This window comes from Poromitra crassiceps (assembly GCF_964638095.1).
Source record: "Poromitra crassiceps genome assembly, chromosome: 1".
Lineage (NCBI taxonomy): Eukaryota > Metazoa > Chordata > Actinopteri > Beryciformes > Melamphaidae > Poromitra > Poromitra crassiceps.
This window is the reverse complement of record NC_139623.1, coordinates 19,901,444-19,928,002: the sequence shown is the minus strand read 5'-3', so window position 1 is coordinate 19,928,002 and position 26,559 is coordinate 19,901,444.

The following is a 26,559-nucleotide window of genomic DNA, read 5'->3' as shown; positions in this document are numbered from 1 at the left end:
AGCGCTCCGAAAATAGACGCTGGGTGCGTGAGGCTGTGTGTTAGTGTGGGGAGGAGTTTGCAGCTGAGGGGGGGGGGAGAGGGGGGTGGGGCACGCAGGGCACCACACAACTACACCACGTCACTACATCAGAAAATATTAGCTTCAGAGTCAGTGAATGTGCTTGAAATGCTTCATTTCACAAAAGGCTGAATATCTCAGCTTCTAATTTGAAACGTCTGTTTTTGCTGAAAACAACCTATCTTCTCCGGCTCATAACTAAAGAAGGGAAAATGGTATCAATAAACTTTTTTTTGCTGATGATACAATAGAGTCTCCTCGTTCTTTGTGCGTTTTCAGTGTTTACATAGTAATATCACACAATATTCTGTGGGCCTCGAGAAATCACTGAAAACGCTCTGAAACTCTGGCACTGGGAGCGTCCGTTCTCCAAAAGTGGCTGGCACTCAATGAGTTAAGTGCATGACACAATGAATAAAAACAATCAATCAATCAATCAATCAATCATATACCGGTATATATATACTACAATGGTACCGCGGTACCCTGTCTTTAAAAAAGGTACTATACCATGTTAATTTAGTACCGATACTTTTAAAAATGTCATGAGTTGCGTCAGCGTGCGACCGGCGCGGAGGAAGAGAGTGTGATAACAGGTGACTGACATCCATAATTGAAATTTTATTCACTTACAGACAGTAACCTCTCTGTGAATTATATATATGCCGAATTGAAGAGTGCCGTCTGGTAATACATTTTACGTACCTCTGTATAATCAAGAACCGTTAGCAGCTCCGCAGAGGCAGACAGCAGTGTGCTCTCTCTGTCACCAAGTCATCATGATTCCCTCCACTTCAGTCTGAATATCAGGCTAGGATGTTTTCACATTAGAGAACAGGGTTAATTTCCCTCGTTTGTTTGAGGGTTTGACTGGCGGTGTTTTAATCACGTCAATTAATTGCCCCTCCTCTTCAACATTCCTGATATTACGCATAACGGTAGTGGGTGGAAAATTACGTTCATAATAGGCTACCGCATTTTCTTTTGCCAACTTTCTGAAAATTCGATTAAAGTTGCAATACCTTTGGATGGAAACCCAGTGACAGGTGAATGGATCCAACACATCGAACTAGGCTATTTCTCTCCGCCAGGCAATCCCGACTTGTTCAAAGGGTTCAGTTCAAAGACCGTCAAGTTTAGCGAATGTGAAGGACAACATGCATGCCCTCATAAGTCAAACGAGTGTAAACAAGTTCGCTCTGTGGCACAAAGTTTAACGAGGCAATGAAGGCAATGGATATGTGCTGCCTAGTACAAGCACAGAGGGGATGAACAGTCATGGCGGTGTAGCCTATATAAAGTAACTATCAAAGAGATCATGAACTCAAGTAGCCTACCTATAGGGGACGGTGTCCACCCGCTATGCTGACTACCCGCAGTGCCGACAGCCCGCAATGCCAACATTAGGTTTAGGTGTGGGGGGTGGGAGAGGTTAGGTTTAAGCTTAGGGTCTGTGGGAGGTTAGGTTTTGGCATGGGGGGTGGGAGAGGTTAGGTTTAGGCGTGGGGGCTGGGAGAGGCTAGCTCCAGCCGGTCCCCCGACACCGCCTCGCTCAGCTGGTTCTGCTTGTGGGCTATTGGCATTGCGGACTGTCGGCACTGCGGTCTGTCGGCACATAGACGCGGCACCATAGGGGACATCAGACCACTGCATAATGCAAAAGCCCCAATAACGCCATGGCCCTGACTCAAATTATGTACTAAATAATTAAATCAAGGCCATAGAGTGTCATTAAAGGAGAATTTCGTTTTTTTTTAACCTGGACCCCTCTCCTCACATTAATTATGATCTGACGACTCACCCAGGGATCTCCGCAGCGTTGCTGGCCGTCCTACGCGTTGTTTTGAGATCAATCCTCTCCAATCCAGTCGTAAAATAGAGCTCCGTGGGGGCCAAGTGGCAGCCTGTCTTTCCTGCATCTAAATAGCCAGTTTTATTCCCGTTTTCGCCACATATCGTCATAATCTCATCCCTCAACAACCACCACACTGATATTTCCCCCCGGGCTGTTGACTGGAGTCTCCCAGGGATCAAATTACCTCATTCGTGATCTCGGTCACCAAGTCTCGTCAAGTCCCGCGATACTTTCCTGCCGGCTGGCCAACTACAGGTAGTTGGTTAAAAAAAAACTAAATTCTCCTTTAAAGTCCCTGGAAACCAAAATCCACAAAAACGTTCTAACTATGTTATTTAGGGTCTTATGTTAGTAATTGTGTGGCTCAGAAATTATGATACATTACTTTCAACCCAAAGCCTTAAAATTGACACTTTTCTACAAGGTCTGGATTTCCACTTCCTCATTGAAGAGAGCGGTGCGCGAGGTGCCCAAATGCAAAATCTTATGACGTCATAAGCTCTATCAGGGCTGTAGTGGTGGCTAAACGCACGTAAACGGCGTTTACGTACCTTTTTCAATGCTCTGCAGCGTTTAGGCACCTTTTAAGATCGTTTACTCACATGTTTAAATCGTTTATGCACACTTATTATTGCACAAGTTTTAACACGTTCGCGTAAACTCCGTTGATGCGGAGACCACGCCAAGCACGTCACACACCAAAAGAAAAGAAAAAAGATTACACATGGGCATGGCACTGACCAGGATCTCCGCGAACCGTAGCCTATTTTTGTGGAGCGCTCCGCGGGAAAGGTACACGGCCCGGGTCACGTTGGTGCCTTTATCGAGCTGTGCTTGCCTGCCCAGACAGCGCTCCCTTCAAACAACTTAACGGTGCCATTGTGCCAGCGATGCGCAATGCACATTTGGAGATGTGCATTTGGAGACCAGCTCATGGTGAGCTGAACATAGGTAAGGTTGGTTAAAAATGTGTGTCCGGAGTGGGGAAAATCATATAGGCTCACCGTTTTACAACTGAAGAGTGAATCACTGGTGTAAGAAACATGATTGATTTCCCTCTGATCAAGTAGCTAAAGTTTGTAACATTAGGTGCGTGCGAGTCGACTTGAATAGTCCAGGTGCTACTGTATAAAGCCAATATAATACGACCATGTTGAAAACTATCTAGAAACATACTGGTGTTTGTTGTGCCGAGATCTGTATAAATAAATATTGGCTGACTAAAATTTAGTGGCAGAACCACTTTTATTTCCATGTACAGTATGTTGTCTACCTATCCTTGCCCAATGTGTTTGGGGACAGTTTGAATTATATATTGGTATTCAAGAATCACAGATTCAATCTGTCTACATACTTTTAGCTATAAAGCTGAAGCTGACAATCGCCTCGTGTACAGTGTGTGTGAGAGAGAGAACTATATTACTCTTCAAACTGTATATACAGGGTTCATACAAGGTCCTTTAAAGTAGGCTACCTACTGTATAATTTAACTTTTCATACCTGGAGAAATTCAACAAATGTTCAATAAATACATTTTATATTGATTGTTTAGGGCTAATTATTTGTAAAGTCACAACACATTAGAGATGTGTGTAGTTCATTTTGCTCTCAAATGCACCAGGTTGATGAATTTTACTTTAAAATGTAAAAAAAAATCTTCCGGGGGAGAACCCCCCCGGACCCCCCTTGAGGGGCAAGGCCCATCCCATAGCCAGCTACTTTTTCTATCTGGCTGGCTACTCAGAAATGTGGGGGAACCCCCTGATATACCTTATAGGGCTATATGATTCAGATTAAGTTGTTCTACTCTCATATTTTGTCTTGTATATCGGTCACGGAAGCTTATTTATCCGCCGTTATAACACTGCCGGTGCCGCGTGAGAAAGCTGCCTCGAGTCAAAAGTATAGTTTACCCACTTTTTTTTTTACCACTACAGCACTGAGCTCTATATAGCCTTTGCACGCGCGCAACCCGCCCTTCTCCTTTTGTCCGTTCTTTGCCCCCACAGCGCTCGCTCAGTGTCTGTCTGTCTCCCTCCCACTCTAGCTATTTTCACACATGAACTCCGGATCAGGTGAGCATTGCTCCCCACTGAGCCTGCCCCGGATGATACGTGAAGTGTACCCTTTCACACATGAGGCATGTTGCATTCTCACATGAGTAGCACCTCCGCAGAGTTTGTAAAGTAGAGAGGGGGGCGGGGGCGGGCGGTGGGGGAATTTGAGCATGACCACACAATGGGGAGTTGTGAAAACTAAAAATACATAATGGGCGATAACTGCCTAACGTTGACGGCATATAATCGTTTGCGCATAATGTTAATAATTAATTAACAACCCTACAACTCACGCCCAGATGCATCGATTTCCTCGAGTCGCAAGCACTACAAACAAAACAGGTCTTTGCTATGTTCAGTCCTAAAATGCATCAAACCTACTAGAATTATACAGAATACAGGAAGCTAGACGTTTTTACCTTCAAAATAAAATAAATGTTGTATTACTTAGTAACAAAAAATCAGAATGTCGACTTACTCATATTCTTCCAGTTTATCTCCGTTCTGTATCTTTCGAAACACACACAAAAAAACATTACACGTGCATTTACTTTATTTAATTGCCATTATTGCGAAGGTTATACCCGGAAGTTTTCGTTTTATACTGCCTGACTTGACGCTACTTGGAATTTGCGGTTCTGCCATTGAATCTTCACAAACGCTGTGTAAACGTTAAATCAAAGGCATGGACGCAACCAGATCCAGATACCCTACCGAGCGATGTCCAATACTGGGAAGCGGGACGACCCTCGCGTCCAAAAATGCTTATTAAATGTGTGTGCTGTGCGAAGCAGACATGAAATCAGATCAGAGCCATGAGCCTTTCAATCCCCAGCAACATGTTAGCTGTCGCACACGGAGCAGGTTTGAGCTTCATTTGGAAACCAAATGGCATGATGTGTTTTTTGCTCGCTCATTCACATCGACTATTTATATAATAATAATCTGTCACGATGTCTCTGTCCTCATGCACTCACTGAGCTGACTACTTCACGGAGCTCTGGAGGGGGGGGGACAATCCGCTCCTGCGAGTACCGCTGGGGGTACACTTCCCTCCATCTAGGAGGAGGCTCGCGGGAGCGCGCATGAGCCACGGAAATCTGTTCACACATAGAGTGCCATACGGATGGCCTCTAGATAACTCCTGAATTCCAGACATGTGTGAAAGCAGCTTCTGTGTGCTGTGTGTCGAGCGCTATGCTATGCTATGCTACCTGCTCTCTCTCTCTCTCTCTCTCGGGACTAGTGAGAGAGAGAGCAGGCAGCATAGCGCTCGACACACACGCGTGACGCGAGGTTACTCACACACACACACAGTGTGTGTGTGTGTTCGACACATGCACTCCATCTCTCTTTCCTTCTCTCTCTTTCTCTGTTTCCCTCCCTCCCTCTTTCTCTCGCTCTCTCTCTCTCTCTCGGAGACCTGTAGTCTTGCACGCACACACACACGGGACACGCCCACACAGTCCGCGGGAGAAAATACACTCTATAATCTAATAGATTCTCATGACTTTTGTCATGACTGTCAAACCTAAATTTATATACTTTGCGACGTTCATCATCGTTCAAATTTGGCTGGTGGCTTATTAACATAGGTTCCTGTGATGTGATGAACTCAAAATGCTAAATAATAATAAAATATTTCTGGTTTCCAGGGACTTTAAAGGAGGACTAACCCCCTAGATATGTATCAGAACAGTGATTTGAAAATACCTATGGAAAAAACCAAGAAATTACATATGCTCTTGTCTATACTAAACTCTTTGGCTGTGTTCAAGTCAAGATTTTTTTTCGGAAATTGACGCCATTACAGTTTGCCTACCGCCTCAAAAATAATTTTTTTGAGAGGGTCAATATCTTTATAAATGTCAACAACTAGCCAACGCTGGTGGCATGTATGGAAAGAGTGTTGCTCAAAATGGTTGAAAGTTATATCAATTTGGTAATTCAGTGGCGAACTAGAAATTAAATTATTTTTCTGCATGTATCTCTATGGCAGCGTGTCAAACTAGGTTACGAGAGCAAAGTGACATGGGCTCGTTACAGCAGCACACCGCACAGGCCCGGTTCTACGGGGGTGCAAAAGCATGCATTGCACCCTTATTTTAACACTTTCAGTGCCACGGCCCTTGGGCAAAAGGTTGCTTGCTGTGCCACATAGGCCGCAATGCATTTTAAAACAGTCATATAATTTTTTTAATAATTACTATGTAAACACTGAACACGCACAAATAACGATGAGACTCTCTTCTATCACCTGCAAAAAAAAGTTTATTGATCCCATTTTCCGTTCTTTAGTTATGAGCCGGAGAAGATAGCTTGATTGAACGAAAAAAATACCTTTTTTTCTACGAGCTGAGATAATGAGCCTTTTGTGAAATTAAACATTTCAAGCACATCTCTGACTCTGAAGCTAATTTTCTGATGTCTGGGTCTGTCTGGGTGAAGTGTATGCTGCTCTGCTGCTCTCCGTGCTCCCCCCCCCCCCCCCCTCAACTGCACACGCCTCCTGGGTGTGTCTTATGTGTCTGGTGGCTCTCAGTCTCTGCTGAGTTTGCTGCGCACACACAGTGAATGGGGCGCGACATTCAGCTTTTTGGTTCCGCGTGTGTTTGTCACGGGCTGGCATGCTTCCAGTTCGGAATAATAATGCTGATTATGTGAATGTGCTGTTTGCAGCGTACATGGAGGTGCTCAGTTGTGACAGCGGATGCTGCTGCTGGGGGCACAGCTGGCGTTGTGCTCGTTTATGGAGGCACGTCGATGCATACGGACGGATGCAATGCGATTTCCTCATTTTCACCAGTGACTATTTCTGTGTGTTTGGCTCCTTTTTCTCTGATCAGGAGAGTGCTGTCGCCACCTAATGGGTTTGTAAAATAGGTTATCGACCTCCAATAGCTACAATATTGTTAGAGGCGACGTAAGAAGCTTAGATCGACACCCCCCCGTCAAAAAAACAATTTGGAGTTATGACGCCATTTGGCGTCGCTGGCACTGTACGGTAAATTTCTAATGACGCCATATGGCGTCGCTGGCACTGAACGTGTTAATTGTCTGCATGCTCAGTTGAAAAGTAAAAAAAAAAAAAAAAAAAAAATGCTACAGCTGCACACTTACTGTTTAAACTTGAATTATAGTTGTTGTTTTTCTTTGTTCTTTGATGTGATTTTATGGCTTTTTGGCACCTATATGTAACCTTTTAAGGTTGAGATAATTGTATTATCATTATATGGTCCAAATATTTCAGTAAAGCACTTGAAACACTTGAAATATTCTTGCTTGGGTGGTATCATTCTACTTGAAATGATGGTCAAATGCATTATTTTTAGTAAAAAAATAATGCAGGGGTGCAGATGCCCGGCCGGGCATCTGCACCCCTTCCTATCTAGGATGCACCCCTAGCAGTGTTGGGAAAGTTACTGAAAATTGGTAATTAGTTACAGTTACTAGTTACTTCTCTCAAAAGGTAATTTAATTACTTTAAAGTTACCAGTTACTTCAAAGTAATTAGTTACTAGGGAAAGTAACTTTTGCGTTACTTTTAAAAGTCTGCTTCGATTGTTATTAATGCACACATGATGTTAGTGTTGCTGTGCCGGCAGAAAGGGCTCCAGACTCGGTGTGATAATCCTGTAACAGCATTTGAGCTTATTCAGGTAAGATATTTATAATGTAATGACACATTCAGCGATAAACTGTCTACAATGAAGACATATGTCAAATATGACAACGTGGTGTTCAGTATTTTAAGAGCACAGGAGCTACTTGCTTGATCAAACGGTCAAACCCATTCCGCGCAGCAAAACACACACGAGTCAACGTGGAGGAGCACACACACACAGACACACCGAGAGAGCCCAGCTGCTGCTGCGCGCGCCCCCGGAGCTTGAGGCGAGTGCATGAGGTTTACAGTACGACTCTCTCCCGCCCGCTCCCGCCTGCCTGGGCTGGAGACAGTGCTTCCAACTCAGACTGATAATATATACATCATCATTCGAGCTTATCCAGGTAAGATATTAATAAAGTAGTGACACATTCAGCGGGAAACTAACTATAATTAAGACATGTGCCAACTTTGACGACGTTTGGTTCAGTATTTTAAGAGCAAACAGATTTTTTTTTAGGAAAAAAACTGTTTTGGGGGTTAGTTCTCCTTTAAAGCCCATGCAGCAATCCGATGTCGCCCATGCTAATATTTACAATAATCCAATTATTAATGATATAGTAATTTATTGTCAAAAACTCACCTGACATAGGCTATGAAAAGAATGACATTACAGAATTACATAATAAACCACCACCATAGCATATTTATTGTGCATGCAAATAATAAACATAATGACATTCATTAATACACAGGACAAGATTGTCACGTGAAGTGAATCAATAAAGTATTGAATGGCACATCTGTGCATATACGTACTGTATACTATAGTCATGATGGTCATGTAATAAAACAAGTCAGTAGAATCAGCCACGTGTGTCGGCGTTCGTCATTCATGATAAGAATCATTCATTGAGCGTATGAAAACACCACATGGTGTCAGAAGTGGTCGATGAACGGACGGGAAGAAAGATACAAGTAACCTGTGTGGTAACGCTTTACAATACTGGTGCACACATGTGCATGAATTGATGCTTAACTCATGATGAATTAAGCCATTAATTGATGCTTACCGCATCATCAACTAATGAAAGGTATGTTTGATGAACACACTGAGTCATATATGAATTACTATTAATTAAGTAGGCTATGCCTATATCATCATGGATTAATTCATCATCAGCACCTACTGTATATACCGTAATTCATGTCTTAATTACCACTATCAACTTCCAGTCGCCTGCAACCGGGAAATCGAGTGAGTTTCCCCCATTGCATAACGAAGACGGGATGCGCTACGGGGGAAACATACTCGACTTCGGGGAAAGAGAGCTCTCTTTGTTAGACCGGTGCCTAGCTGGCTGTAAAGAGAGGCGTTCGGGGTGCAGCGGAGTCGCCTCTGCTGTTTACGGTAGTTTGTCAGTGGTGGTGGCCTGGCGGGAACACTGGCGTTATGTATGACTGGGAAGCGTGTGTGTATGGGCGCCTCGCTAACTGGGTTCAGTGCGCGCCCCGGCCGGCTACGGCGATTTCAGCAGCTGTGCTGTAGTCTACCAGTACTGATTACTTGTTACTAGTAGCTAGCTACGCTATTTTATGGAGGTTCCACTCATGGCTCAGGCTGATCGAGTGATTGATGCTTGCTGCTCACCGCGTAAACTCAAATTGACAGTAGCCTAAAAGAGGCTTGCCCATGGGTTTACCCAGTCTGGCATCCGCTGCATGTATCTTTGGGACTTTGTGCCCCTGGTAATCCGAAATAGACCAGAGAGGCTAAGGCCCAATCCCAATTCCTATCTTAACCCTCAATCTTAACACTCAGTCTCAAAAATGCGCACACCCGCGAAGTGCTAGTGCTGTCCCGATTCTCAGTGTGTTGAGTTAAGGGTGAAGTTTAAGGGCTGTATGGCCCTTACTTTTGAGATTTTCCAGGACCACCCTTGGCAGTGAGTGCGATCCCAGAATCCCTTGCGTGTCATCAGCTAGATCCATTCAGATGGAAGATGGCGGCGAAAGGAGGAAAAAGCAGCCCTACAAAGTTAAGTATTTCCTTGTTAATAGCGATGTAAAAATTACGATAACCATTGTATTAGCTTAATGTCATTTTATGGATTTCCGTTTTGGAATCCTAACAACAATTGTTGTTGCTAACTATCGATAGTCAGTAGCCGTGCTGGTGCGGTCAAGCCATATTATTATTATTATATAACATTGTTAACGTTGTTACGAAATGCCATAATTCTCGGTGGTAATGTCGTTGTTGAGTTGTTTTTATCAAGATACAGCCTACGTGTAATTCAGATTCAGATTCATTTATTTAAAGAATGGGACATTGCACATTAATTAACAGTACAGCCGTACAGTAAACATGCCAGGTTATAGCCCAAGGGCTAGTTTCCACCTGTAGTCCCATGGCAGGTTGATGTAATCTTGAAAAAGAAAAAAATTTATAGTTCAAAAAATTAATAGTACAAAAAGTTAGTAAAACCTAAGGTGAGTAAAACACACAGAGCATGCAACGAAACATGACAGACGATATGTTAAGTATGATCACATTGCTGGTTTGATCTGAGCCATAGTTTCAACTGGCCTTTAAAGGTGGCGAGACTAGGGCATTCTCTAATAGAGGGAGGTAGATTATTCCAGAGGGTGCTTCCCATGAAGGATAAGGGACTGTTCGTTATTTATGAGAGGGGGGGTATGGTGCAGAAAGGGGGAGGGGTATCAAATGTTTTTTTGAGTACTGGGGAGGGACTTGTGTTTTTTATTTTGGCTTTAGGGAGGGTTATACAACATTAATTTTTTGTATTTTGTATATATTTAAATGCGTTTTTTCATTCCAAAATTTGTGTTTACTCCCCTATTTATATCTATGGTTTACCTGTATGGTGACTGGACTTGGTATCTCCCATTCCTTCCTTTCACGTAAACCGCTGCTCCTATGCACTGTGTACAGGCCCTCACTCGGTCCTGCTGTTTGCTTGGTGCTTGGTGCATTGACTGGAAACGTTTATCATCGCTTTATATTGTTTCAGAGCTGGAATTGTTGACACATATGCAGTTGGCTAGACTCAGGGCCGGTTCGTACATATAGGCGACCGCCTAGGGCGGCACTTGGAGGGGTGGCAAATTGTGCGCCTTCACTTGCAGCTCTCCAAATATTCTCCAGCGCTCTGCCTCTTCCATTCTCTCCCTGCTGTCCGCGGCACGAACCACCCGCCCTACTATGCCTCTGATTGGCTTACCCTGATATTCTTACCCTAACCCAACCAATCATCACTCCTCATGCCTAAACAAGCACTACTACTAGCCAATCAGAGGCAGAGGAGGGCGGGTCATCATGCCTTCTCCATCAGCTTGATTGAGGAAAAGGCACACAGAGTAAATGAAATGACATAGCCTACAAGTAGACTAATTTACTATGAGTTATTAACTTTAGGTTAAGGTAGCCTAGGCCATGTGCTCATATGTGTGTACCAGTATTAGTGTAATCAGTAAATTTGCGCGATATTTCTAACGTTGTTTCTGGGTTCCAAAACAATCTGTTTCCCTGTGCAGTGCGCACTTTGGCTGCCCATTCGTTGGAGAGACCAAAATTCCAAGATACAATATCTGAAGTTTCTCAAAGTTGAAACTACCTCTGCAGTAGTAGCCTACAATGAAACAAGACAGACTTAATGGACTGGCAACAATCTCCATATAAAATTAACTGGCAGAGAGAATCCTAATAGAGGATGATTGGATTTATTTAAAGACCTCCCGCTGGTGTCCACTTCTGAAAGGTAAACAAGCTTTATTTGCCAACAGCTCGTAACAACAACTCGCCTTTGTTTAAGTTGTGAATCTGCTGATGATGATCTAGGGGCCCTTTACACGAGGACAGTTTCTGAAAGAAACGACACAATAGCGTTTCCTTCACACCTTTTCCTTCACACCTTCTCCCTGTTTACATGAGCGCTGTTGAATTTTTGAAACGCCGTAATGTACATGCCAGGTCGCTAGGTGGTAGTGTGATCACCTTATTCTTTGCCCATACAAGGACGCTTACTGCATGACGTAATTTCGCTTTAAACGCGGAAGTAGAGTACACTTTCCGCAGTCATTTAGACGTGCCAAAAAGCTTTTTTCAAGCTAAAAAAAAAAACCCAAACTGTTAAAGTTTTAATATTTGTCGGGTGAGAATGTAACATATATGTGACCAGTTTATCAGAATAACGCCTATTGGAAATCTTTAACTAGCAGCGAGGACCGGGAGCGCTGATTGTGATCTGTCACCCTACTGCTACTGGCAGTGAGAAAACACTGTCGACGTGCTTTGTAACTATAACGTTAAATGCCGACCGGGTACAGCCATCGGCTCCTCGCAGCAGTAACGTTATGAACATGTAACTGAAGTTGGCCGCAGTGTAGCTTAATTCTGAATGTTACCAAACTTAATTCATACTGACGTTTTATTTGGTTGCCAACTCGCGCACGGCATCGCGTGTGTCGCCTGTGCAGGCACATCAGAGTTTCTGAAATGTGCCGTTCCAAAGTGATTACATGGAGCGCTCAGCGGGGAGCGTCACCAAGAATTTCACTCTGGAGGGTGGTTTTAAAATGGGTCGTTTCCTAAGCGCGAATTCGCCGTCGCCGTCTAAAAGGGAGGCACTAACGATAAAATAATTCCCCGTTTCCATAGGAAACCGTCCTCGTGTAAAGTGCCCCATAGGCTATAGGCTAAATACATTGTGAGTCTTATAGGCCTATTACTGTGCTTGCGCCGCCGTGCACACATTCCGGGCCCTATTCTCCCACAAGCCTTCGGCGCTAAAACGGGCCTTAAACGCAAAAAAACGTGCCTTGCGCCTGTTTTGGGACGATATCAATATGGCTTTACGCTGCCAAATGCGCTTTAGGCCGAATGGGCGTGGCGCAGTCCCAGAATGGGCCAAAGTGGGCGTGTCGGCCTTAAATACCGGCGTACTGCTATCTTCGCACCTGCCGTAAATTTAGCGCTTTGCGCCTTTGAAAACCAGGCCTATTCAGTGCGCCAGTGCACTTGTGCCTCTCCCCTGTCACCCTTCTCTGTCTCTCTCTGAAACCAGGCCTATTCAGTGCGCCAGTGCTCTTCTGCCTCTGAGTCACCCTTCTCTCTCTCTCTCTGACTCCCTCGCTCAAACAGACACAACACATAGCAGCACCCAGCTTCCCATAGGAAATAGCAGTTGTAAGATTACTGCCTGTGAATGTCCACTCCCAGCATGCAATTGGGTCCTCCATTTCGCTACTAAATAACAACCAAATGAGCCGAAATAGATATAAAAGGTAGATCTAAAATAATGTGTAATGGTAAGACAACCTGCAATTGTAGAACATTTCAATATTGGACCAAATAAAACATCGAAATGAAACACCACCCTATGTGAAACATATATGTCCTCTTGAGCCTATATATACCCCTTGTGGGTTTAACGTGATTTAGATAAGTGACAGCGGAATGCGCTTCTGTGATGTGCTATACTGTGATGTCCGCTCCAATAACTTGGCCCTACTTAACATTTAGTTTTACAATAAAAACACATTTATGCAATGACTTTACATAATGTAGGGTATATTTATGTGCATCATTCTACCTGCAGCAGGGGAGAGAAAACAATATCTTTCTGGACAAACTTTCACCAATCTAATAGGCTATATTTTTCTAGCTGATGCGTTTAGTACATTATTTTCACTTTGATCTTGCTATAGTGTAGCGTATTTACATGCTTGCAGTATTGAAACTGCAGTTAGATTGGTTTGAGAAGCATAATAATATGGAATAATAGCCTATAATGCAGACAGACAGACTGTATGAAGGGAGGGGGGGGGGGGGGGGCAGAGCGTTTGGCTTTCGTCTGGTTTTGCGGGATCACTGGAATTGGAGCTAAAAAGGCAAGCGTGCGATTCGTTTATTGCAGTTATCCAATGAGCATGACGGTGCATAATTTTACGCTTAAAAGGCGTGGTTGTAATGGTTGAGGCTGCGTCTAGCGCCAGCACGACGATATCAAGTGCGCTGGTCCACGCCCACTGATTTGAGCTGCGCCAGCCGCTCGGCCTAGAAACAGCGCCGATGCAACGATAGGGACCTCCGTGTTTTATGCACATGAGAAAGTGGTAGATAAGAGAGATTTGCATAGTTTGAGGGTCTGAAAAATGTGATTATTTGGAAAATAGCTGTGCTGTATCATGACTGCTGTGGTTATTGGAGTTATTATGCAGACCTGTGCAGACCTGTGGCGCGATATTTTTGTAGGTAGGCTATATGGATGTGCAAAATGCCTGCATATTGCGTCATGCATACTTTGATGCTGGTATGGTGTTGCCAATTGGGGGCGGCATAATTTGTTCTCGCCTAGAGCGGCAGAATGGCACGCGCCGGTCCTGGCTAGGCTACTGTAGGCTTTATAACTAGGAGATGAGGCACTTATTGGGCTGGGTACTAAACGTTATATGCCCCCCGCCCCCTCTCTCCCCCGATGTCATAGGGCGCTATCAAACGTAGCCAAATCATCGGAAAAGGTCATATTTTCTTCAATACTACCTTTGGTGTGAATATTGTTATGGAATCAGGATAATAATGTGCGTAGCCATTTAAGAGAATGGGAGGTGCTAGTGATTTTACGTAGCGAGTGAGTGGTGGAGCGAGAGAGAGTGAGTGGGCGTGTGCGTGCGTCAGTCAACGTTGAGAAGTCAAGGAAGAGGCTGTGAATGAATGAACGAACGGAGAAGTCTAACAGCAAAGTTAGCACATAGAATAATAATACTGTACTGTACGGAAGAAGTCCGTAATAAATACAACAACGTCTCAAGGCTAAAGGTGTGTCCCGGTGTGCTGCTGTGTCTCCCGTCTGATGTGTATTGTGGGTGGTTGGTCCCGAAGCTAAAAGTAAACTATACTTCGGCCCTGGAGGAAAGGAAACCTCCCCTGTGCTTCTCGACTATGGTCTGGGGGCAGAAGCAGGAAAGATCTTCCAACAATATGATAAAGTGTGGTTATTTATGGTGGAGGGAGGGTCATGCATTTATCTCCAGTCACTCAGGGAGGGACATGGAAAAAATATGTATAGATCTGGGGAGGGTGAAGGAACAAAACCATACCATACCATACCCCATACCCCCCCCTCTCATAAATAACGGACTGTCCCTAAGGTCTTCTGACTAAAGGAAGTTTTTCTAAATGGGACCTCACAGACCTTTTTCGTAATGGCCCGAGTGACACGAGTCGAGTTGGCGGTCGAACGATATTTAATGAAGTCAGCAAGAGGAGGCGGCGCCAGTCCATGTAGAACTTTGTATATTAGACAGGCAGAGGTGAAATTTCTAAAGTTCTCAAAACTTAGCATGTCATATTTACGTATGACATAGTGGTGATGAGAAAGGTTTTTTTTATCTAGTATTTTCAGGGCTTTTTTATAAAGTAGTTTGGCTGGTTTGAGAGTGGTTACTCCTGTCAAAGACCAGCTAGTTATACAATAATTCAGATGCGAAAGGATCATCGAGTGTAAAAAATAAAAACGCAGCATCTGTGGACAGACAACTCCTTATTTGTCTGAAATTATACAGGTGGAATTTTATTTTTTTGGAAATCATTTTAATATGGTTGCTGAACGTTAGGTTGGAGTCCAACATCACGCCTAAGTATTTAAACTCATTAACCACAGATAATTCCTCTGACCCCAAGAAGACATTGGAGCGCGGAGGTGCAATGTTTATTTTAGAAAAGAACATACAAACTGTTTTTTTTGCATTCAGCACGAGACAAGATTTAGTTAGCCACGCCTGGATATGAGAGAGAGCTAAAGATAAGACACGTGCCGCCTCCCCTGGGTTTTTAGCCCTTGTGAAGATGACTGTGTCATCAGCATAAAGCTGAACATCTACATTAAAACAGTAATCAGGAAGATCATTAATGTACAAAGAAAAGAAAATTGTCCCCAAAATTGACCCTTGGGGGACCCCTACTGGACAGCTCAGGTAAGGGGAGCTGACACCGCCAACCACAGTGCACTGCTCCCGGTGAGACAGATATGATTCAACCCATTTAATGGCCTCAGCAGAAAAATTGAAACTGGACAATTTAGAGAGGAGCACACTGTGGTTGATGGTGTCAAACGCCCTCTTAAGATCGAGGAACACAGCTCCCACACAGCCATCCCTGTCCAAGGAACCTTTTATTTTCTCCAAGAGCAGGACCAAAGCAGAGTCAGTTGAGTGATGTGGACGAAAACCAAACTGCATGGGGTGCAAGGGGGTCTGGCTCGTCTCAAGAAATTCTATAAGTTGTTTAGCAACCCATTTTTCAATGATTTTAGAGATTATTGGTAAAATACTGATGGGTCTGAAGTTGTTCATGTCAGATTTATCACCAGCTTTGTAGATTGGGGTAACTGAGGCCAGTTTCCATGCCTTTGGGACGGTTGAGTGCTTGATGGATAAATTAACTAAATGCATAATAGGTGGCGCTAATGTCTCCTTATTTAACTTCAATAAGCTGCTGTTAAGACATCTTTAGCCTATAAACATCTTTAGCCTTAGAGCTGTTCAGAGCACTAATAATATCAATGACCTCAGGTACAGAAATTTCCTGGATGGTGAAAATTGGTACTCCATTGACTGTAGGGTTATTCACCATATTTACAGGGCATGTGGATACGCCAAACTGTTTCGAGATGAAGAAGGTGTTGAGTTTTTCTGCCAAGGTAACAGGGTTTCTCACCAGCCGGTTGTCGACCTTTAATTCCATAGCTTTAGTGTCCTGTTTCAGTTGTTTACCTGTCAGTTTATTAATATTTTGCCAGATTTTTTTGCTGTTTCTTGCACTTTCCATAACAGTGATAAAAAAGTTGGCTTTAGCCTTCCTTAATTCAGCAATGTGAAACATGTCACTGCTGATGTCAGCATCATCACACGTGGTGAGATTATCCCACTCAATATCTTTTAGAGCTCTTGCCAGATTTTGTTCTTCGTTTTTAGGGACAATCGAAGTGTTTGTACGGTTATCAGAAGTACTAGAGAATGGGTTTTGGAAGCGGGATTTATTGAGTTTTCTGGAGAAGAAAATCGCATTATGGTCCGAGATTCCTGTTAACAGGTTGTGTATTTTAGTAACACTTCTGGGTTTGTTCGAGAAAATTAAGTCAATTTTTGATTGAGATCGATGAGTGATTCTAGTGGGTTGGTCAATTAACTGAGTAAAATTAAAATAATCCATAATTGATTTCAGGCTTTTTCTATCTTTTTTCACATCCCAATTTATGTTCCAGTCCCCAATCAAAATAATTTCTTTTTTGTGATCACATGAATTAAGGAGCGTCTTGAGATGATCATAAAAATCAATTTTAGCCGAAGGCTTGCGATAGATGCAGACAATCACCAGTGACATTTCATCGGACAGAGAGATATTTACACCAACACATTCTAGACTAATATCATTGGGCCATATAATCTGGTTGCATTTCAGATGTTCCCTAACATACAAAATTACCCCCCCACCCTTCCCCTGACCCCCCCTATCCCTTCTAAAACTAGTATATCCAGGTAGTGAGATAGCAGCTTCTGGTGAGGAGCTAGTTAGCCAAGTTTCAGATATCCCCAGAAAATCAATGTTAGAGTTACAAAGCAGGTGTTCCAATTGCTCCCGTTTAGGTAACATGCTACGGGCATTTAGATGCCCCCCAAACAACCCCCCCTTTTACATTCAGGGTCCCAAATTGTCCTTGCTTGATTTAGTGTACGAAATATTTTTAAAGATCGATGTCTTTTGAATACGGGGTTTCTATACTTAGCTAGCTTAGAGGAAAGAGGCAGCCCAGTTCGATGGGCCGCTACTATGGACCGCTGGGAAGCAGGCCCGTTAGATGGATCATCTCCGCTGCGCTGCTGTTGTTTGCACGGACATTTTCGTAAGATGACCGGGCTAGTGTTATCTCCCATGCTACGCACCACAAAACAAGTGGGGGCTAGAATGACCGTGCTTTCCGACGTGAGGGCTGGCTTGACTGCAGTGTTTATCTAATGATAGATCGTTAGATAAAAAGCATGGGAGATAACTGCAAACTATTATCACATGAACACGGTAGTCAGTAGTTACAACATCCAGCAGTGCCGATAACATGTTTCGGTTTAACTGATGACCGTGTTAACTCGGCTACGTTGCAACGTTAGCAATGTTATAATATAATATAATATAATATAATATAATAATAATAATAATATGGCTTGACCGCACCAGCACGGCTATGACTATCGATAGTTAGCAACAACAAATGTGTTAGGCTTCAAAACGGAAATCCATAAAATGACATTTAAACTAAGATAATGCAATGGTTATCGTAATTTCTACATCTATATTATCAAGGAAATATTTGTAGGGATGCTTTTTTCCTCTCCTTTTGAATTGACAGACTGGGCGGAGCTTTGGCATATTGCTGCCCCCCACAGTCTGAAGACGTATCTGCCTTTAAGGGCTGTCCCATTTTAAAGTCGCAAGATAGCCCTTAACACTTAGTTTTGAGGGCTACTAAGATTGAGGGTTGAGCTTGAGAGTTAAGATTGAGGGTTAAGAAAAGAATTGGGATTGGGCCTAAAAGCGCACTGAGTGAGTGTGCTATTACCCTCTCTGGTCGATTTTGGATTACCAGATGCCTAGGCCACTGTCAAAGGTAGCCACGAGAAAACATATGGTTTCCGGCCAAGACTTTCAGAATAAAAGTCGAAATTCATGTTGTAACCAGCTACGCAGTACTGAGCTCTGCATGCTTTTATTTTTGGCAGGCAACGGAAGTAATTGTTTGTGTGCCATGTCTTTCTTGACACTTATTCTCGTGGTCTAGCAACTAGCTGGTTTGCAGAACGTGGTGGTCTTGTTTTGCCCCAACATCAACAGCAGCCTCCGTGTTCTTATTCTACGAAGAGTACAAACTGCAAAGCCTAAAGAGTCGGTCACAGTGGTGGTGGCAGTGTCGAATGGATACCAATCGCAAGAGGAACGAGCGGGTTTGTTAGAGTTTCAGGTAGCTAGCCGTAGCAATTTAGCTTTAGCAACTTAGCTAGCTTGTGGTTTAGCTAGCTTGTTTGTTGTGTGTGTGCGTGGAGACCATGGTGGAGACCTGTCGCTACAGTCACGTTGGTTCGGAAAGTGAAGAGCAACACAAGTGAAAAAGGATGAGAGCTGGAAGTTGGAGGTGGACCCCCTGGAGAGATCGAGCAACGCGGGCCATGGGGAGGAGAGGGGAGAGGCCTCCTTCACCCTTAGGGGAGACTGTTTCCCCCCAGCTGGTACAGACAAAAGGGTCCTTGCTCCAGGGCAGAATTTGGGGACATGTTCACAAACTTGATAAATAAATGTGCTTTTATAACTCCAATGATGGTCTTCACTGATTACCTATATATTTTGAATTGTTCTCATGACTGGAATGCATGCATTTGTGTTGCTATACTGTCTAAAAGTGATTTCATGATCAGCATCTGCATTAGCTAATGATTTGTGAGGATATCATTATGTCGTGACTTTACAATATGTGGCACAAAACTATTAATTAATAGATAAGTATGTCATCACTTTACTATATGTGGCACAAAACTATTAATTAATACATAAGTATGTCCTGACTATTAATTAATACATAATGATATAGTGACTTTGTGAGGCACAACACTATTAACTCATACATATGTGGTTATTGGCATACAAGCCATACATCCAGTGTTTGAGGTCTGTTGAGATGCAGTGAATACAACGTCAGAGAATGGGTTTGAGTTGGTCTGGTTCGGGGCTAGTAGGAGCTACCAAGGTGGGCTACTACACGCATAGCCTATATCAAGTCAAGTTTATTTGTATAGCACATTTCATACACAGAGGCAATTCAAAGTGCTTCACATAAAATGGTTGACAGGAGAATAAAAGAGCATCAGAGCAGCAACATCGGAATGATAGCTACAGCTGCTGAAATAGCCGTACCCGGCTAAGAGGTTCTGGAGGGGGTCTCGGCCGGAGGTGTGGGACCCAGGCAAGGTGAGGGGCAGGGCGGGTAGGGGTGGTGGTAGGGGGGCTGTCCTGGGTGTCTGGTGGTCGGGAGAGAGGCACCTGGGCAGGGTAGTGGTAGGGGGGCTGTCCTGGGTGTCTGGGGCCGGGAGAGAGGCTCTTAGCCTGGGTAGGGGGTGGCTGGCCTGCTGCGTCGTGCATTTAGACACCCGGTAAGATAGGCACAAAACACCGGCCACATGTTCTGTGTCCCTGCAGTGGACCAACCCTCGAAGAGGAAGGAATGCCCATGATGAACGAGGTAATGGCGGCTAGTAAGCAGATGCGTGGGGGCTGGGAGAGGTTAGCCGGTCCCCGACACGCTGCACACCTCCTCGCTCAGCTGGTTCTGCTTGTGGGCTATCGGCATAGCGGACTGTCGGCACTGCGGTCTGGTAACGCTAAAGTTCCGGTTGCAGGGAGCTGGATGTTGATAGTGGTAATTAACACATGAATTACGGTATTAATTAATAATAATACTATAATATGTGTTGATGATGAATTAATCCATGATGATATAGGCATAGCCTACTTAATTAATAGTAATTCATATATGACTCAGTGTGTTCATCAAACATACCTTTCATTAGTTGATGATGCGGTAAGCATCAATTAATGGCTTAATTCATCATGAGTTAACCATCATTACATGCACATGTGTGCACCAGTATTGTAAAGTGTTACCACCTGCGTTACCGGCGTGAAGTTTGTGTATCCCCATGGCAAAGTTTTCCCCTCCGGATCCAATGGATTTTACAAAGCCTGCAACCTGGCCAGATTGGAAGCAAAGGTTTTCACGGTAAAGAGTCGCAACCAAACTGATGAAGGAGGATGAGCTTGTACAGGTCAGCGCATTGATCTATTCAGTGGGAGCAGAGGCAGAGCACATATTTAAGTCATTCACGTTCGCTACGGCAGGAGATGAAGACAAATATGATGTCGTCTTTCAACAGTTTGATGCGCATTTCATTCCCAAACGCAACGTCATCTACAAGAGAGCTAAATTCCATTCCAGAGTGCAGCTGGCTGGTGAAAGTGTGGAAACCTTTATTAGACAGCTCTACGAGCTGGCTGAGAATTGTGACTTTGGAGCCCAAAAGGAGGAGCAGTTAAGAGACAGAATTGTCATTGGAATTCGTGATACTGCCCTGTCTTAAAGGTTACAGATGAAAGAGGATTCAACACTACGAAGTGCAATAGAAATGGCAAGACATTACGAGCTAATTAAAAGACAGAATCAGGAACGACATACTAGCTCGGGTTATGTGGATGAAGTAAAAACATTCAGATGGAAGTGGAAAAATAATAATCAATGCAGGAAAAACACACAAACAGAGGAATGAGAAAATAAGGAAACGATGCAATAGAGAGCACAGTGATGATGAGCAATGCCCAGCAAAAGGAAAACAAATTAACACATGTAAAAGGATAGGACATTTTGCAGTTGTATGTCACACAAAGAGCGTTATAGAGATAAAAGTAAACGAAACTAAAGATGAAAGTGAGGAAGAGTCAGTCTTTCTGGGGTCCCTCACCGAGACTAAAACAACAGTGAATGAGGTATTCAGAGAGGATAAGCCACCATGGCACATCATACTGAACATAGCAAACACCCCAGTGAAATTTTAAATAGACTCAGGGGCTGACACATCAGTGATTACTGACACTACTTATGATAGCCTACAGAGAAAGTCCCAACTCAAATCTGTGAAAGGACCACCACTTGACAGCCCAGGAGGCACAGTGGCCACTAGAGGGCAGTTTGTAGCTAAGATTAAAGCTGAGGTCCAGAATAAGTTATCTGACTGCTATTTTAGAGTAGTAGTAGTCAAGTCAGGAGGGGACAATCTGCTTAGCCGAGCTGTTGCCACCAAGTTGGGCTTGATCAAGCGTGTACAGATGGATGAAGTGAATGTGTTCGGTGATCTAGGCTTATTTTAGGGAGATCCTGTGAGGATTGTGCTTAAAGAGGAAGCCAGACCCTACGGTGTAGCCACACCTCGACGCATTCCAATTCCACTATTACCCAAAGTGGAGGAAGAATTTTAACGAATGGAGTCAATGGGCATCATAAAAAGTCACACAACCGACACAATGGTGCTCACCAATGGTTCCAGTTGTAAAGAAAAATATAAAAGTCAAAATATGTGTTGACTTAAAGAAACTGAATGAATCGGTGGAACGAGAAAAGTACATCTTGCCTACAATTATAGATGACCTCCTTCACAAGCTCACAGGGAGTACAGTCTTCTCAAGCCTGGACGCTGCCAGCGGATTCTGGCAAATCCCGTTGGAAGAGGACAGTGCCCTTCTAACCACGTTTATCACCCCGCTGGGTAGATACTGCTTTTAGAGGCTGCCTTTTGGCATCACTTCCGGGCCTGAGATATTTCAAAGGAAAATGTCAGAGCTACTACAAGGGCATGAAGGCGTTATTGTCTATATGGATGACATTTTATGTTTTGGCAAAACACAGCAGCAGCATGACATGAGACTTAGCAAGGTGATGGAGTCCATCAAACAGTCTGGCCTTAAGCTGAATAAAGAGAAGTGCAAACTGTCCCAGCCAAAGTTGGAATTTTTAGGTCAGATAGTAGGTAAAGACAGCATAACGCCAAACCCTGCGAGAGTTGCTGCTTACAGAGATGAGCGCCCCCACAAACCTTGAAGAGCTATGACGGTTCACAGGGATGGTGACTTATGTAGGCCATTATCTGCCAAAACTGTCCACCTATCTCCAGCCATTGAATGACCTGAAAAAGTCAGACAGACTGTGGGCCTGGGGTCCTCAACAAGAACAGGCCTTCACTGATGTAAAATCACTGATCTCCACAGCACCAGCATTAGCCTAGCAGTTATGGCCTCGGGTGCCTACTGTTACAGGAGCATGATGGGATCCTGAAGCCAGTGGCTTTCTGTTCCCGTACCCTATGCGACGCGGAACGTAGGTACGCCCAGATCGAGAAAGAATGTCTGACCGCCATGTGGGCGTCAGAACATTTCTACCAGTACCTGTGTGGCTTAGAGTCATACAAGATCTACACAGACCACAAGCCTTTGGTTCCGTTAATCAATTCATAAGACCTGGATACAACACCCCTCCTGTAGCGAACCCCAGCCAGACAATGGTGAAGCGTACTGATGTTCAAGAAGCCTTTTATTTATGTTCAGCCTTTTCCTTATTTTGAACACAAATGTCCTTTCCTTCCTTCTCCTTTCTCCATGAAACACCGTAAGAACTACAGGATAAAGAAATAAAATGAGCTCTTACAACAAACAAACAAAATCTTGACTGTATACATAGAAAGCTAAGCAGCTAGCATCAGCATGAAGCCACATCCATCCACCCAAATGTCAACAGAAGCTAACGTTAGCATGACTGTCACAATAATAATAACATTCGCTTCACAGTTAAATCAAACAAAACCACACATCACTGCTTCATTAAACCATTAAAACAATTCAACCTACAGCCAGGCAAATACAGATCTGTTCAGCACTATGGCGTAGCTACGGGTGCGCCTGGGTGTGCCAGTGCCACCCACACAGGCAGCTGGCACACCCAAAAAGAAAGGGGGGAAAATTAAGTTTTTTGTTTGTTTGTCTGCAAAACACATCAGCTGTCATGCACAGCCTGTCATGCGTAAGTGTCCGACTGTCCTGCTATGCCTCTGTGCCCCAGAGCATCATGGGAAACTAGCTACGCTGTCTACAGTAAACAAATGCAGCCGCAGCGCCAAATCAACACACATGAAACAGCTCGCTTTTAAGCTTTTTCGACAAAGGCAAGAAACGTCGCATTGACGAGGAAGAAGATGACTCGTCGCCCTCCCCCTCAACAAGTGCGGCTTGTAGTGCTCCCGTTCCCGCACCTGTATTGGTGGTGGACAGTGGAGAGACAGATGATGATGAAGATGATGCAGCCGAAACAATGACGTTAAATAACAGCGGGGGGACGCAGCCAAAAACACACTGGTGGTTTGTGCAGCAGCAGAGCCAGAGGACACTAACGCTACAGATCTCTCTGCAGTAGACGAACCTGCATGTCAACCAAACTTGCGTTCTTTCCCGACTAGAACACTCATTGGAAAAAGTAGGTGAGACTTTTTTGAGATACCAAAGTGGTTTTCCATGTTGCCAAAAAATACAATTTAATTGACTGCTTCTACCTGATAATAATGAGTGCGAAAAGGAGCAAACATTGATGGTTATGGTCATATGGTCCTATCTTAATATTCCTCTAAATCTGGCTTGAAAAGGCCCACATTTTTTGTCTTTCTGTGGCACACCCAATGTGCCAAGTCTGGCTATGCCAGTGGTTCAGCAGGGCTGATGCGGTCTCCCTGTAGCCTACAATATAGAACGTTAACTATCGGTGACATTCCTGATGCCATCCAATTCCATGATCTTTATGTTGTAAACACATAACTTTCACAATAGTGAACAAGCACCCCCACTTGGCTGATTCAGGGCAGGTAGTTTTATAACTTGTAGGCTACCTGCTGCTCCTGCACATCACAGCATAGGCTAAATGATGCACGTAAATATACATTATGTAAAGTCATGGCATGAATGTGTTTTTATTGAAAAAGTATGTGTCAGCTAAGTCTTGTTGGAGCGGACATTACAGTACAACCGTGTTACTCATCTATATCACGTATTTGCGACGGATATATATGCCACCTGGATTACATGTATGTTTCACTTAGGGTTGTGTTTTGATTTTTATGTTTTATTTTGTCCAATATTGAAATGTTCTAGAATTGCATGTTGTGTTAACATAAATATAATTTCTATCTACCACTTAGCCTACTTAGGCTGATTTGGTTGCTATTTCTTGTCAAAATGTATTAGCCTCTATGCATGCTGGGAGATTTCACATGTGTGTCTGTGTGTGACTTTGATAGGGCAGTGAATAAGGCCTGGTTTTGAAAAGCGCTAAGCGCTAAATTAACGCCAGGGAGGAAGATAGCGTTAGGGCGGTATTTAAGGCCGAAACGCTCATTCTGGCCTATTCTGGCACTGAGCCACTCTTCGGCGTAAAGTGCATTTCGGGGCCTAAAAACATGATGCTATCTTCCCGAGTCAGGCGCAAAGCGTGTTTTTTGTGTTTAATGCCAGTTTACCGCCTAAGGCCAGGGGGAAGATAGGGCCCTTTGTGTTCGGATGTTACTGTGTGTCCTGTTTTGCATCCCCATGAACATTGATAGCGCGTGCATTGGCACAGGATGCTATCATATCACACTGGCTTGAGCTGGCAGAGGGAAGCCAGAGTATCACCTGAGCCCTTGCACACCGGAGCCAGGTGAGCTAACTGCTTCCCACTCTTCTCTTTGTTGACAGCCTTCTAGCCTTGTCATTTCATGTTGCGGGGTTCGGTGCATTTTGTTGCCCCTAGACCGAGCTTAATAGAATTACTCTACCGAACCTGTAACATATGGTGGCCCGTCTGGGATTGAGCTAATTAACATCGCGGCTGGCATTGTAACATATGGGGGCTCATCCGGGCTGGCATTGTAACAGTAAGAAAAATATGATGCAGTGCATAATTACTTAATATTTTGTAACTTATTGTATAGTAAAATCATGTTGAAAATGTGTGTATCAAATTAGACACAGCCGGGAAGGTAATCTACCATTAGATCCGCCATTCTCTTTCTCACGCTCTCTCTCTGTTTTTTTTTGTTTTTTTCCTTGTTAGAAGGTCCAATAAACACTCCAGTTTCCACACTTCCAAGATGGCTTGAATTAATTGAATGAATGAATTTATTTCAGACAGTTGTTAAAAATACAAATGAACAGATAAAATCCATACACCGGTATTAAAATAGTCAAGGAATAAAACACAATAAAGTCCATGACTTGTTTCGATTTTGGTCCTCGTTTGTAAAACAAAAAACAAAAAAATCTCAGTAGTCATCACAGCATGAGCCATCTAAGACAGAATAAAACACCACATCAACAATACACATGCTCAGTCTGCTAGCTTTCCTTTCTCGCTGCACTGTGTGTGTGTGTGTGTGTGTGTGTGTGTGTGTGTGTTTGGTTGTGCACATTATGTTGAAATATAGATATGCTTGCTGTTTTCAAGACTCAAGATATTTTAGCCATAGTGAGTAATCAGATTACAAGCAAGGCATTTGACTTAGTGCAAGTATGCATCACAGCGATCACATCACTAGCAGAAGATGGAGCAAACAGAACAATCTCAAATTATAAATTATAAAGTGAAAAGTAACAGTCCTTTAAGGTGGCATATAATTGGGGGGTAGGATAGTGAGATAATATCCACGGGTGTGTGTGTGTGTGTGCGTGTGTGTGTGTGTGTGTATATATATATATATATATATATATACACATATATATATGTGTGTATATATATACACACATATATATATGTGTGTATATATATATTGTGGGGGCTTTCGGGTCTCGTTGAAGAGGCGGATGGCAGTTGGGGAGAAGCTGTTCCTGTGATGAGAGGTTCTACTGCCAGACATCAGTTTTCTGCAATGGGGGAGGACCCTGAAGAATGTATGACCTGGGTGGGTGGGGTCGGCCTGCGTCATCATTTTCTGAGACCACTTTAGCATCCTGGCAGTGTGTAGGTATGTGTGTGTATTTTTGATGTGAAACTGGCTTGTATTTCTCATTCTCAGCGCATTGCTTGTAGGCTCAGGCTATACTAATTTTTTTAGGGCATTTCAGAAGCTTATTCAGCTTGATCCAAACATTTGGCTTGAGTCTGCTCTGGCCAAGCAGAACTGATCCCTCTGAGTCCTGAGAGTCACTGTTTATTTAGTGAGGGCTTCACCGCAAGCTGCCTCTGTGCACACGCACACACGCATGCACACGCACACACACACACACACACACACACACACACACACACACACACACACATGTGCGAGCACACACACGCATACACACACAG